The sequence below is a fragment of the Puma concolor genome, chromosome A1 (genome assembly GCF_028749965.1).
Source record: "Puma concolor isolate L17-30 chromosome A1, mPumCon1.1.hap2, whole genome shotgun sequence".
In the NCBI taxonomy this organism is placed as follows: domain Eukaryota; kingdom Metazoa; phylum Chordata; class Mammalia; order Carnivora; family Felidae; genus Puma; species Puma concolor.
The window spans coordinates 133,273,142-133,287,781 of record NC_141667.1 but is presented as its reverse complement, the minus strand read 5'-3'; the positions used below and the strand labels follow the sequence as shown (position 1 = coordinate 133,287,781).

Genomic DNA, 14,640 nt, shown 5'->3' with positions numbered 1-14,640 from the left:
TCAGCGTGTTATTGTTTCACTGGATAAGTCTTTCACCTCCTTGATTAAAATTTATTCCTACATATTTTACTGTTTTTGTTGCAACTGTAAATGGGATTGTTTTCTTAATTTCTTTTTCTGATAATTTGTTTTGGTGTATAAAAGCACAAACATATATTGATTTTATACCCTGCAACTTTGCTGTATTTATTAGTTCTAATAGTTTTTTGTTTTTTGCTTTTAAAGAACCACCCAAGTGCTCAAGTTCTGTTTTTTGTTTTGTTTTGTTTTGTTTTGTTTTTAATGCAGTCTTTAGGGTTCATTGTACATAAAACCATGTCATCCACAAATAGTGGCTCTTTTACTTTTTCCTTTCCAATTTGCTTATCGCTTCTCGGCCTTTTAGCTAGGATCCTGTGTAGTATCTGTTCTTACAGATACTTACCAGTTTAATATCTAATATGTCCTCTATCCAATTTGGGTGACTTTTATTTATTTTTTCTGCTTTATCACTCTGTCTGGGACTTCCAGGGCTATGAATAAAATTGGCTAGAGGGGCTCCTGGGTGGCTCCGTCGGTTGAGCGTCCCACTTTGGCTCAGGTCATGATCTCACACTCCATGAGTTCAAGCCCCGCATTGGGCTCTGTGCTGACAGCACGGAGCCTAGAGCCTGCTTCCGATTCTGTGTCTTCCTCTCTCTCTACCCCTCCCCTGTTCGTGCTCTGTCCCTCTCTGTCTCAAAAATAAATAAGAACATTAAAAAAAAAGTGGCTAGAGTGGGTATCCTTCTCTTCAAGGAAAAGCTTTGAGCTTTTCACCTTTGGGTATGATGTTAGCTGAGAACCTATCATATATGGTTTTATTATGTTGAGGTACTTTTTTTTCTGTCCACTTTGGTTTATGTTGGTATCATAAATGGATATTGAATTTTGACGTGCTTTTTCTGCATCTGTTGAGATAATCATATGGTTTTATCCTTTTTTTGTTAATGTGGTGTATCACATTGGTTGATTTGTGGATGTTAAACTGTCTTTGGAATCCATGAGATAAATCACACTTGATCATAGTAAGTTATCCTTTAATGTATTGTTGAATTTTGTTTGCTAAGATTTTGTTGAGGCTTTTTGCAACCATTTTCTTCAGGGATATTGGCCTATAATTTTCTTTTTATGTGGTATCCTTGTCTGGTTTTAGTAATGCTGGCCTTGTAAAATGAGCTTGAAAGTGTTTCCACCTCTTCGATTTTTGGAAGATTTGAGGAGGATAGGTATTCAGTCTTTTAATAGTCGGTTAAATTCAACGCTTGGATGATCTGGTCCTGGACATTTGTTTGGGAGGTTTTTTTTTTAAATGTTTATTTATTAATTTTTGGTGAGAGAGAGTGAGCACACACATGCAGGGGAGGAGAAGAGAGAGAGAACGAGAATCCCAAGCTGGCTCTGTGCTGACAGCCTGGAACTTGAACCCACAAACTGTGAGATCATGACCTGAGCTGAAATTACAAGTTGGGCAGTCAACCAACTGAGCCACCCAGGCACCCTTGATTACTGATTCAATCTCCTTATTAGTAGTTGGTCTATTCAGCTTTTCTATTTCTTCATGATACAGTATTGGGAGATTGTATGTTTATAGGAATTTATCCATTTCTTCTGGGTTGTTATATTTGTTGGTATATAATTGTTCATAGGAGTTTCTTATGATATCCTTTGTATTTCTGCACTATCACTTGTAACTTTTCTTTCATTTCTGATTTTATTTATTTGAGTTCTTTCTTAGTAAATCCAGGTAAAGTTTTGTCACCTTTATCTTTTCAAGTAACTGGCTCTCAGTTTCATTGCTCTTTTCTGTTGTCTTTTCTAGCTGTTCTCTATTTCATTTATTTCTGCTCTGATCTGTATTTCCTTCTTTCTTAATACTTTTGGGTTTTATTTATACTTCTTTTTCTAGTTTCTTTGGGTGTCAAGTTAGATTGTTTATTTGAGATGTTTCCTCTTTCTTGAGTGATACAGGCCCTGTATCACTGTAAACTTTCCTCTAAGACCTGCTCTTGCTGTATTTCTGTGGATTTTGAATTGTTGTATTTCTATTTTCTTTTGTCTCAAGGTACTTTTTTATTTCCCCTTTGATTTCTTCATTGACCTATAGTTTGTTCAGTAGCTTATGGCTTAATTTCCACATATGTGTGCCTTTTTTCAGTGTTCTTTAAATGGTTTCCATGTTTTGGGGTGCCTGGGTGGCTCAGTTGGTTAAACATCTGACTTTGGCTAAGGTCATGATCTCACTGTTGATGAGTTCGAGCCCTGCATTGGGCTCTGTGCTGACAGCTCAGAGCCTGGAACCTGCTTCAGATTCTATGTCTCCCTTTTTCTCTGCCCTTTCCCTTCTCACACTGTGTCTATCTCTCTCAAAAATAAATAAACATTAAACAAAATAAAGCAATTTCTATGTTTATGCTACTCTTGTCATGGAAAATACTTCTTAAAATTTCAGTCTTCTTAAATTTATTGAGACTTGTTTAATGGCCTAAAATATGATCTGTTCTGCAGAATGTTTCATACGCACTTGAGAAAAATGTGTATTCTGCTGCTTTTGGGTGGAATATTTTGTATATATCTAGCAAGTCCAGTATGGTCTAATATATCATTTAAGACAAATATTTCCTTACTTATTTTTTGTCATGATGATCCAGCCATTGGTAAAATTAGGGCATTAAAGTCCCCTATTATTATTATACTGCTCTCAATTTCTCCTTTTAGTTCTGTTAATATTTGTTTTATATATTTAGGTGCTTTACTGTTGGGTACCTAAATATTTACAAATGTTATATTTTGGTTTTTTGTTTTGTTTTTGTTTTTGTTTTTGTTTTTTGAGGGGTGGAAGGGCAGAGGGAGATGGAGAGAAGGAATAAGAAGGCTCCAGGCCCAGAGCAGAGACTAAGACAAGGCTTGATCACATAACTGTGAGATCATAACCTGAGCCGAAATCAAGAGTTCGATGCTTAACCAGCTGAGCTGCCCAGGCACCCCATAAATGTTCTGTTTTCTTGTTGGGTTGACCCCTTTATCATTATGTAATACCCATCCTGGTCTTTTATTACAGTCTTTTTTTTAAATTTAAGTGAGCGGGGGAGAGGGACAGAGGCAAAGAGAGAATCCCAGGTAGGCTCACACTCAGTGTGGAATACGACACAAAGCTCGATCTCACAATCCTGAGATCATGACCTGAGCTGAAATCAAGAGTTGGTAGCTCAACCAACTGAGCCACCCAGACATCTCATTATGTTTTTGGTTTTTTTTAAGTCTGTTTTATCTGATACAAGTGTAGCTACCCCAGGTTTTTTTGGTGGGGGGGTGGGTGGCAGGATTTCTGTTTGCATGAAACATCTTTTTCCATTCCTTTATTTTCAGTTTGTGTGTGTCCTTACATCTGAAGTAAGCTTCTTAAAGGCATATTATACACGGGCCTTGTTTTCTTCCATTCAGCCATTTTATGTCTTGTGATTGTAAAATTTAGTGTATTTATATTTTAGTAGTTTTTGATAGATATGCACTTATTGCAGTTGTGTTCATTGTTATCTAGCTGTTTTTATACTTCCTCTCTGTTCCTCTTTTATCTTGCTTTCTTCGCTTGTGGTTTGATAACTTTCTGTGGTGTTATGATTAGACTCCTTTCTCACTATTTTTTATATATCCACTATGTGTTTTTGCTTTCCGATTACCATGAGGCTCAAATAGAATAGTGAACATATATAATAGTCTCTTTTAAGTTGATTGCAAGTTCAGTTTGAACACACTCTAAAATGCTACATTCCCATTCTCCCATTTTATGTTTTTGTTGTAACATTTTACATCTTTTTATTTTGCATAGCCCTTACCTAATTATTCTAGTTATAGTTACTTTTACCATTTTTTGTCTAACCTTCATACTAGTTTTATACATGCTTAGCCTACTACCTTTATTCTATATTTATCTTTACCAGTGTGATTTTTACTTTCACGTGTTTTCTTGTTATTAATTTGTACCTTTGATTTTTAGCTTAGACTTAAATTTATCTTTGTTTCATTAAGGTGCTTTATTTTGGTAGGGTTTTATCATGTTCTTTGGGACATACTCCTCTCTTTCCTCATTTTACTTGACTCTGTGTTTCTTTCTATGTATTAAGCAAAATAGTTCTTTCTTCAAGGAGTGGCCTTGTATAGGACATGGACCTCACTGTTTCATCTTGCTTTAGCTCTTAATTGTCTCTGGAACCTTGTGATTATCTAAGCAGCCTGATTTCTTCTTGGAAGGGTCCAGCTATTGAGGATGTGATAACAAGATCATTGTTCCAGAGGGAGGGATCTTAGTACCTTTCAGGCTGATTGGAGGCTGTACCTTAAGGCAGCATCTATTAAGGTATGAAAATATATACAGACCTATGACACCACAATTATAAATCCTCCTGGCTTCCAGACCAGGAACTCTAAAGGGTTCCCTTGACAACAGTTGAAAAATCAGGGCTCCAGACAAGTGTATAGGTCCTTTCTGGGAGGTGCTGGCAAGCTGTAGTGCCAAGAGAGAGTGAGAAGATGGCATCTTCCAGTGTATGTTTCTGGAGAGCATGTCCATAGACTCTAGATATGTGGTAAGCCTGAAGCCCATCCCTTAGCCTGAAGCTCCAGAACAAATAAATAAGCCTTTTTTTTTACAGGAAAACTAGAGTTCTGTTTTAGACTACTTTCTTTGTATTGGCCTAAGGGCCTGCCAACAAGTGTTTCTGTGGTTATCTTAAACCCACAGGGCCTAGAATACAATTTATCTTGGCCATCAGAGCCAGGTGCCCAAGGGGATGCTGTGTGGGCCATGCATGTGGCCATAGGAGTGGTGTGGGGGCGAGTCATTCCCCTTGTCCTTACTCAGTCCCTGGGAGTGGCATGGGGGTAGGTTGTGCCTCTAGTGCTAGCAAGGCAGAGGGAGAATGCAATAAATTGTGTGAACCAGTGCCTCAGTCCCCACAGAAAGTTATAACAGACTCCTGCTCCTATAGAAGATGCTTTAAGATTAGCTAGTGAATCTCTTTTTCATATGGTGTTTGTGCTTTTCAAATGCTGTGTTTGCACTGAGCCCGGGGTGGTGAATCTGCAAGCAAGCCCTCAAGAGTTGAATCTCCATACCCTACAGCCCTATGGTTCTGGATATAAGCCCTGTTGGTTTTGAAAGTCAGATGTTTTGTGGGCTTCTCTCTCAGAGGTAGGTCCCAAGGCTCACGGACCTCATGTGGGGCACAAACACCTTGCTCCTCAAGAAGAAGCTTCATGCTTGTGAGATCCGTCCCATTTGTGGGTTGTCATGCTGGGTGTGGGGGTTTTGGGTGATATCCCATCTCTGTCTCTCCTCCCCATCTTGATGTGGCCCTTCTATCTTTTGTTGTGGAGAAGCAGCTCAGGTAGTTTTCAGATTTTTCAGAGGGGATTGTTGCATCTGTAGCTGTAGTCCTGTTGTGTCCATGGGAGGAGGGAATTCCCCATATTTCTACACTGCCATCATGAACCACCTCCTCCTATATTCTCTTGCTGTTGTGTGGAGTATTCCATAGGTATCTATTAGGTCTAGTTGGCTTATAGTTGTGCAAGTCTTCTATTTCTTTGCTGATCTTCTGTTTATCCAGTTTGTCTATAGTTCTTTCTTATTGATGAGGCAACCTACAGATTAGCCTAATCTGAAATCACATCCCACTTGCCTTTCACTGCAGCCTCTACTGTTTTTTTAGAGTAACCTTAGGCTTCACTTTCTCTGGTGAAATCAATTCCTTTGGGATGAGATTAGGAGCTGTTTCTCCACAGCCCTCCCCTCTAAAATCTCTAAATCCAGGGCTCTGGAGGTAAGGGTGGATACAGTGGCAATTCTTTGACCTTGAGAAAGTCATCTGAGCAGGTGTATTTCAGTTTGCTCATCTGTGATATGAGGGTGTTGATGAATTGATTCTGTTCTGGTTCCAGTATTCTTTGACTGCATGTGAGGTTACATGCTTTGGTGGGACATGGAAAGTTAACACCAATGACCCCTAACCACAGATTTTGAAAGACATGATATTCAAAAGAATATCTAAATATATAATGGAGTATAGTAAATGTTACATAAGCATTATAGAAAATAATTCTCTCCCTGCCAAATTTTTACATCCTGAATATAAATCACCTATAAATTCCAATTTTCTGTTTAGCTTTCATTGCCCCCAAATAAGTAAACTGTGGGAGAGAGAAGTCACTTTCCCAGTTGCAAAATATGAGGTCCGAGGAAATCCCTGGAACAGAGGGACAGATTTTTAATGAACTGTAACATTTTAGTGTACACAAATTAAGATCTCTAATTGTAGAAACTTTAGAAGCAGAATTTCAATTAAAGAATCTGCTAAATGCAGTGAAAAAAATCTAGTTGCATTATAATTCAGTGCCGACTTAGCCAATAACATTTTTAAAATGAAGCAGCAGAAAAATTGATTTCTACCTGCAGCTGCCTTGGGTTTCTTTTTTTATTGGTTAAATGATGCAGGTACAACAGAATCAAACAAGTAATTTCTGATGGCCTCTAATAGCTCCTTCCTGTACCTCTGAGCTGTCAGAAGTGGAAATAGTTGCTCTTAAGGGTAATAACATATATGGGACCATTTTTCTACTTTGAAAGCTTTATGAATCATTTTCAATGATTTCCCTTGATACCTTGTAATATCAGCTATTATGGCCCTCTTCTGTTTCTTCTTAACTCCTACCTCTATGCTCCACAGTCTTACTCATTTTGGATACAACTAAGTGTACCATCATCAGTAACTAGGTTCAGGGAATAGGTTTTATTTGTGACTTTCCCCATAATTCTCTGAATAATGGGAAAGAAAGATTTGAATGTGCTACAAAATTTTTAGGTGCTAAAACTCAGCGTAGTTGCCTCATGCAGTTAAGTAAATTTGGGTTAGGATATGATGCAGTATTCTTTAATTGCAGTTACACATTAATTTCCATAACAAAAATATTTTTAATAAAATGTGACAGTGTACTATAACATCCCATGGGCTTAGTAGCAATCAAATGAGAGCTAAAAGAAATGAGCTGGAAACAATGAATAAAAGCTGTATTTTAAAATAAAAACTTGCCAACATCTATATTTTATAAGTATTTGCCATATATCCTGCAGGAAAAATACCCAACTCATTTGGAAGTGAAAAACTGAGTCAAATTAATGATTCATTATCTAGTAGATTTTTAAGTACGTTTTTAAAAAGTCATTGGGTGGAATTCAGTTAAGCTTGTGTGTTCTAAATATGAAGGTACAGTTTTTGTGTCTTCAGAAATTCAGAGTGTATAGATTCATGTAATTGCACGGTTCCAGTGGTCTCCAAGCTCAGATGTCAAAAAATGGAATTTTATATATTTTATAATTAAGCCCTAATTTGCATTATTGTATGCAACTTAGTCTAGATGTTTTCAAGAAATTCATTTCAGTTCAGGAATTTCCTGACCAAATTTAAATTCTGTTTTAAGTTTTGCACTTCTTTTTTATAATGTATTTTTACATCTTTTATTCTTTCTCATGCTGTTGTAAATTGAGTTTTTTCAATAATTTTGTTCTTCTGGAAGTTATTCCTGGAGGTATTGCTTACGCTTACAGTCAGCTCCTTCCGTTCTTTGAATGCTGTTATAATTCCTTATATTAAGCTTCTTGCTTAAATACCTTGAATGATATCTTTTGTCTGCAACAAACTCTGAATGATAGAAAATGATGGGTCATTTGTTGGGTCATGGTGACCTTATATTAACTTTAGAATATATATGAAGATTTCACCTTTAGAAGTTGGTATTCTGTGTCACATAGATGGTGGGAAAATAATAATACATCAGTTTCATACATAAGATATAATAAGTATTGCCTGGGAGATGTGAAGTAAGACACTTGTTTTGGGATTCAGAAAATATCAAATATCACACCATATCAAACCAGTGGTAAAATTCACTGAAATGTTCTAAATGGGAAAGAATTTAATCATGTAACATCTGTTCCTATATGTCCTATGAATACAAGGGATATTTATAGTCTTTGATGTTTAGGAAGAGACTGGCTTCTGCAAATTTAGGAGACTTGATCTTATAAATAAGATTAGGAAAGCTGAACTTGAAGATGGAGCAGCTGTTTAATTACATAGGATGATGTGGAATTTTCCACTTTTCACAGCTCTGATAAAGAGAGAGGAATATAGGATTAAAGGTTAGAAATCCCAAGATAAATTTTAATTAGTCAAAAATTTTTTCCATATCAAAATTAGCTAATAATTTGGAGGATACTGTTCTCAGGAGTCTTCATAAGAGATCTAACAGGTATTTTAACAAGGTCTTATTAAATGGTAAAGATAGCTGTTATTTTATCATTTACCTGATCTTAATCATTAAAAAGACTGTTGACAAGATTGGCAAGATTATCATTTAGGTTGCACACAAAAGTTTATATTAAAATACGTTTGGGTGCCTGGGTGGCTCATTCAGTTCAATGTCTGACTTCGGCTCTGGTGATGATCTCGTGGTTTGTGAGTTTGAACCGCGCTTTGGGTTGTCTGCTGTTAGCACAGAGCCTGCTTCGGATCCTCTGTCCCTCTCTCTCTTCACCCCTCCCTGCTCATGCTCTCTCTCGCTCTCTCTGTCTCTCAAAAATAATATATAAATTTAAGTATTGTGTGTGTGTGTATAGTATTCAAAAAATACTTTTTAAAGGGTAAATACGAACTCATATTTAGTTGAGATTGTCAGATGTATTTCAAAGAAAATATGAAATTTTATTTTAAAAAATTTAAAATACTAAAGTGGTATGGATGTTAGCTTATTATACCACATATCATGTACCAAAAATTTGATTAACCTGCTTATTCTAATGTGAATTAGAAAAGTAAAAAAAAAAACAAAAACAAAAACACAGGAGTTTACTCTCTTTATTAAGTATAAGAGATATGTCTTCTCACCCACAAAGCAAGTAGAAATTTAAGCTGGGCTTTGCCTTTCATTTTAGAACTGCTTTATTATTGATGATTTTATTTTTACCAATTGCCATGTAGAGTGTCCAGATTCTCTTCATATTTTTTTATGTTCCATTTACTAACATAACAAAACATTTCTTATTCGGAGAAATGTTAGGGAAAGTCTTTGTATATATGAATTAATTGGCCAGAGAATAGTAGGAGAATTTTAATAAATTCGTTTTGCTTACATGGAAAGGCCACAACTTTTCTTAAATCAGGCTGTCAAAATTCTATGATATTTGTGTTTCTCATATACTGCTTGGCCCCACATCCATTATATGGAGGGAAAAGCAGGATTTATTTCCAACTTGGTTTTTCTGATTTGTATCCCTCCTCCCTAACCAGTAGATTTCCAAAATACAGTTACATTTAACTCTGTTTCGTTCTTTCCCAACCATATCTTATTCTTTATGTTACTTTTTTCATTTTGTGCCTTTGACATTCATTATAGATAATTTTTCTTTCAAGATTTATTTTTACCTCCTTTCATCTTCCTTCTATTCATTGATTCCAAAATATTTAATGGGTATCTATTATTTGTCATATACTGTCCTGAGTGCAGGGATACAGCGATGGGAAAAATTGTAAACAAATTGAATGTTTTTTATACTTCTAAAAAGTAAATACACAATAATAACATGAATATAATATATTCCCAGGATTTAAAGGAAAGAGTAGGGATTTTGCTTTTTTAGACTCTACTCCAATCCCATTCCAGGGACACTTAACCACTTTAAAGTTTAATGTCCCCCTTTCAGACTTTTGTATGGATTTATAAAAATAAATAATTTATACAGAAAGAAATATAAACTTCTGCCTGAACGGAATCATGCTATAAATGCTTCTTAATTTTATTTTTACTCTTAGCAGTGTGATTTCGCAGTCTATCCATTGCAGAACATGCAGATTCATTTAACTACTATACAAATTTCTATGGAGGTAACTTAATTAATTTAACCATTCCTTTACTGGTTAACATTTAAGTTTCTACTAATTTTCTACTAATATAATCATTACTCTAATGAATATATTTATACATATGTTATAGATATTTTTAGAGATTCTATTTTATAGTGGGGCACCTGGGTGGCTTAGTTGGTAACCATCCGACTTCAGCTCAGGTCATGGTCTCACAGTTCATGAGTTTGAGCCCCGCCACAGGTTCTTTGCTGATGGCTCAGAGCCTGGAGCCTGCTTTGGATTCTGTGTCTCCCTCTCTCTCTGCCCCTCCCTTGCTCACATTCTGTCTCTCTCTCTCTCAAAAATAAACACACATTAAAAATTTAAGTACACAGGGGCGCCTGGGTGGCGCAGTCGGTTAAGCGTCCGACTTCAGCCAGGTCACGATCTCGCGGTCCGTGAGTTCGAGCCCCGCGTCAGGCTCTGGGCTGATGGCTCAGAGCCTGGAGCCTGTTTCCGATTCTGTGTCTCCCTCTCTCTCTGCCCCTCCCCCGTTCATGCTCTGTCTCTCTCTGTCCCAAAAATAAATAAACGTTGAAAAAAAAAATTAAAAAAAAAATTTAAGTACACATATAGGTAGATTGATGTAGGTTTTCCTGTGAAACAGTTTACAAAATTAGATCTCTGTGTCCAAACAATATATAAATCCCATGTTTGTTTCAATATTTAATTCCAAAAAAGATTGTACCATGTATACTGCTGTCAATAATTTTGTTAATTTCCTGTGACTTTCACATATGATCCCACGATAGTTGTTGTAATTTTATTGAATCTGAGAAATGAAATATATTATTGTTTTAATATGTATTTTTCTGATTTTTAGTGAGGTAGGGTAGGTCATCTTTTTGTATAAATATGGTCTGCTTTTACTCCTGTGTGTTGTTACTTAGTCTTTTTCCACTTTTAATCATTTACCTTTTGCTTACTGCAATGTAGACATTATTTATATATGACGAGTATAAAACCTTTGTGCATCCTATACAGGGCATCTATTATTTAATATATAATTAATACCAAATTTTTTATATTCCTATTATATTAGTTTGCTAGGGCTACTGCATATTAATTACATTTCTTAGCACATGAGTTATACTTCCTTTTTAACTGTTTTTAGTGATTGCCCTAGAGTTTACAATTAACACAACTAATTCAAGTCCACTTTCTTTTTTTTTTTTTTTTTTTTTTTAAATTTTTTTTTTCAACGTTTTTTATTTATTTTTGGGACAGAGAGAGACAGAGCATGAACGGGGGAGGGGCAGAGAGAGAGGGAGACACAGAATCGGAAACAGGCTCCAGGCTCCGAGCCATCAGCCCAGAGCCTGACGCGGGGCTCGAACTCACGGACCGCGAGATCGTGACCTGGCTGAAGTCGGACGCTTAACCGACTGCGCCACCCAGGCGCCCCTCAAGTCCACTTTCAAATAAACACTAAAGCACTTCGTTGGTTGTGTAAGTTTCTTATAGTAACCAAATAATCTTAAACCCTGCCTCACATCCCTTGTACTGTTACTCTCATTCAGTTCACTTACGTATAATATACAAAGCATGTGTGTGTATATATGTATGTACGTATATATACGTATGTATATGCATATATACATACATATAAGCTTGCATAATCAAATATATTATTGCTATTATTTTGAAAAATTATCTGTTAGATCAATTAGGAAAAAGAAAGAGAAAAAAATTTTTTTTACTTTCTTTGATGTTCATCCTTTATGTTGATCCGAGCTTCTGACCTATATTATTTCCTTCTCTCTAAAGAATTTTTTTTAATATTTCTTACAAGCCAGGTTTACAGGCAACAGATTGTCTTAATATTTTTGTCTGAGAAAGGCTTTATTTCTCCTTCACTTTTGAAAGATAATTTTTCAGGGTATAAAATTCTAGGTTGGTGGTTTCTTTCCCTCAACACTTCAAATATTTCACTCCACTCTCTCCTTGTTTGCGTGATTTCTGAGGACAAGTCAGATGTAATTCTTCTTCTTGTTTCTCTTTGTGTAAGGTGTTTTTTTTCCTTTGACTTATTTTTGCATTTTTTTATCTTTAATTTTCTGTGTAATTTTTTTGGCACTTATCCTGCTTGGTGTTCTCTGAGCTTCCTGGATCTGTGCTTTGTTATCTAACACTAATTTGGGAAAATTCTCAGTCATATTGTCCAAATACTTTTTCTTTGTCTTTCTCTCTTTGTTCTCCTTTGGGCCATCTCATTTTATATATATATATGTTTATTTATTACACACTCCTTGGATATTTTTTTTTCAATATTTGTTCTCTGCTTTTCAGTTTTAGAGGTTTCTTTTGAGATATCCTCACGCTGAGAGATTTTTTTCCTCAGTTGAATTCAGCTTGCTAATAAACCATTTAAAGGCATTCTTCATTTCTGAGAGTATTTATTTGTGTCTAGCATTTCTTTCTGGTTCTTTCTTGGGATTTGCATTTCTGTTTACACTGTCTTCCTTTTATTGCATGTTGTATGCTTTCTTTACCCATGGGAGTCCTCAGCATATTAACCATTATTGTTTACATTTCTGATCTGATAATTACAACATTCCTGCCATGCTTGGTTTTGATATATATCTCTTCAAATTATGTTTTTTTGCCTCATGCTATGCTTTGTAGTTTTTTCTTGATTACTGGACATGAAATACTGGGTAAAAGAAACTGCTGTATTTGGCTTCTAGTAATTGATGTGAGGTGTGGGGGAGGGAAGATGAGCTATAGTCCTTTGATTTGTTTTAGTCTTTTAGTGCACCTATACCTCTGGACTATGAGTTTCGTAAGTGTTTCTCAGTTTTCATCTACTTCCTCAGGTAGGAGAGAATGACTAAAGTGGGCTAGAGTTCAGTATTTCCCTTTTTCCAGGCCCTTTAAGCTCTGATAATACCCCAGCAGGTCAGGTTCTGGTTAACTGGCTTCTCCTAACACCATGACTTGTTAAGAACAGGGTGTTCTCACGTTTTTCAAAATGGTTCATTTGTTCCTGCCCCCTGAAGGAAGCATGAGGGTGTTTTTCTCTGATATTTATTTTGAGACTGTGGTAATGATCTTGGAGGTAAAACTTAGAAAATTGTGCCGTCTCCCCACCCCCATACTGAGTCTCTTAGGATTTTTAACTCTCAGACTTTTACCCTGAGCCTTCAGCAATTTTTCAATTATAATTCAGCTTTTCCTCCCAGAAATTGTTTGCCACAGAGTTTTGGCTCATGAGTTTCTGTTGCTAGTAAGTTATGATTCTCTGTTTTAGGAGTAGCATGTTGCCTTGTGACCTCACTTCTCTTATGGCTCTAAGAACAGTTGTTGATTTTTCTTTCTTTTTTTTTTTTTTTATTTATTTCTTTTGAGAAAAAGAGAAAGAGAGAGTGCGCACATGTGCACACACAGGAGGGGCAGAGAAAGAGGGAGAGAGAGAGAGAATCCCAAGTAGATTCTGCACTGTCAGTTCAGAGCCTGACCTGGGCTCAAACTCACAAACCAGGAGCTCATGATCTCAGCAGAAATCAAGAGTTGGCCACTTAACCAACTGAGCCATCTGGGTGCCCCAAGAGTTGTTGAGGTTTCAGTTTATTCAGCTCTTTACTTTTTAGACTGTAGTGGCAACTTGCAAGCTCCTTATAAGAGCCTGTTATAAAGGGATATAAAGGAGTGTAAAGAGTTGAGTGATAGATTGAGTTTCCAACAAGATAGGTTTGTTAACCATAGTCTAAGGTTCCAGAAAGAATAATGAGAAGAGAAGGAAAGAAGTGGTGGATAGTTGTGTCAGGAAGGAACAGCCTTCTCAGGCAGAAAAGAAGGGGTTGCCAGTTTGTTAAGATGACTGCAGTACCCTGAAGTTTGGACTTTTCTAAGTTATCCTAATATACTTATGTTGCTCCCTTTTTAATTCCTAGGATGCCACTCTTGTCTTTTTTTTTTTAATTTTTAATGTTTATTTTTGAGAGACTGAGAGAGACGAGTGTGAGCAGGGTAGAGGCAGAGAGAGAGAGGGAGACACAGAATCCAAAGCAGGCTCCACACTCCAAGCTGTCAGCCCAGAGCCCGATGTGGTGCTCAAACCCATGAACCCTGAGATCATGACCTGAGCTGAAGTCGGGTGCTTAAGCAACTGAGCCACCCAGGTGCTCCATGGATGCCACTCTTTTCTAACCAGTATTCTAATTATCCCATAAAAGCCCAGCTGATATGTCAAATTAAAATGATATAATTTAGCAATTTATAAAATTAAATTATTATTGATTTTTAAGTTACTTCAGCACCATGAAAGCAAGAGATTAGAAAGTTTCTTGGTAAGGTTGTAAAAGTCCCTGACTCTTCATCCATGATTTGAGCCATTAATTTAGAGCAATGAACTTGTCAATCTATTTCTTTAATCTTTTCAGTATTTAAAGAGTCCTTTATATTGTTAATAGGCAGCAATTACAAGTTTTCAGAAGTTTTGCCTTCACTCTATTCTTTATTCCAAGAAATTACACTTGCTAATTCAGCTAACTATTTTACCTCTGTCACTGGTGGGTTGCCAGGGTTGGATGCCTAAATACTAGTGAGATTTTCACTTATGTCAGATAACCACTTTTTAATTCTCATTTCCTTCAAATTCTGCTTCTTGCCACCACTGTCGGTACCAATTGCTACATTAGTGATTTTTCTACATTTCAAATGG

General features: G+C 36.3%; 1 pseudogene; it reads left to right on the top strand.

The window, feature by feature from the left end:
- The first annotated feature begins 365 nt into the window (after nt 1-365).
- Nucleotides 366-594, top strand: LOC112861912 (U2 spliceosomal RNA; annotated as a pseudogene).
- Nucleotides 595-14,640: the final 14,046 nt, after the last annotated feature.